Source organism: Arachis duranensis, chromosome 5, assembly GCF_000817695.3.
Source record: "Arachis duranensis cultivar V14167 chromosome 5, aradu.V14167.gnm2.J7QH, whole genome shotgun sequence".
Classification (NCBI taxonomy): domain Eukaryota; kingdom Viridiplantae; phylum Streptophyta; class Magnoliopsida; order Fabales; family Fabaceae; genus Arachis; species Arachis duranensis.
The window spans coordinates 57,515,002-57,515,936 of NC_029776.3; the positions used below are offsets into that span (position 1 = coordinate 57,515,002).

Here is a 935-nt window from a genome sequence, read left to right on the forward strand (position 1 = left end):
TCCTCTGACATCTCAAGGAATCTCTATACTGTGACATAGAGGATTCCATATTTTCTTGTTCTCTTCTCTTTCATATGAGCAGGAGCAAAGATAAAAGCATTCTTGTTGAGGCTGACCCTGAACCTGAAAGGACCGTGAAGCGAAAGCTAAGAGAAGCTAAGGCACAACTCTCTGTAGAGGACCTAACAGAAATCTTCAAAGAAGAAGACATGGCAGCCGAAAACAACAACAATGCCAACAATGCAAGGAAGGTGCTGGGTGACTTTACTGCACCCACTCCCAACTTTTATGGGAGAAGCATCTCTATCCCTGCCATTGGAGCAAACAACTTTGAGCTTAAGCCTCAATTAGTTTCTCTAATGCAACATAATTGTAAGTTTCATGGACTTCTATTGGAAGATCCTCATCAGTTTTTAGCTGAATTCTTGCAAATCTGTGACACTGTCAAGACCAATGGGGTCGACCCTGAAGTCTATAGACTTATGCTATTCCCCTTTTGCTGTAAGAGACAGAGCTAGGATATGGTTGGACTCACAACCTAAAGAAAGCCTGAACTCTTGGGAAAAGCTAGTCAATGCCTTCTTGGCAAAGTTCTTTCCACCTCAAAAATTGAGTAAGCTTAGAGTGGAAGTCCAAACCTTCAGACAGAAGGAAGGTGAATCCCTCTATGAAGCTTGGGAAAGATACAAACAATTAATCAGAAAATGTCCATCTGATATGGTTTCTGAATGGAGCATCATAGGTATCTTCTATGATGGTCTGTGTGAACTGTCCAAGATGTCATTGGATAGCTCTGCTGGATGATCTCTTCATCTGAAGAAGACGCCTGCAGAAGCTCAAGAACTGATTAAAATGGTTGCAGATAACCAATTCATGTACACTTCTGAAAGGAATCCTGTGAACAATGGGACGAATCAGAAGAAAGGAGTTCTTGA

The 935-nt window shown here is 41.6% G+C and overlaps 1 non-coding gene across 1 annotated transcript; it reads right to left on the reverse strand.

Annotated features, from left to right (window-relative positions):
* Positions 1-615: 615 nt before the first annotated feature.
* Positions 616-724, reverse strand: LOC127748053 (small nucleolar RNA R71). The gene has a single exon (XR_008009996.1). It is a non-coding gene; the product is annotated as a small nucleolar RNA R71 (small nucleolar RNA).
* Between the last annotated feature and the right edge of the window lie 211 nt (positions 725-935).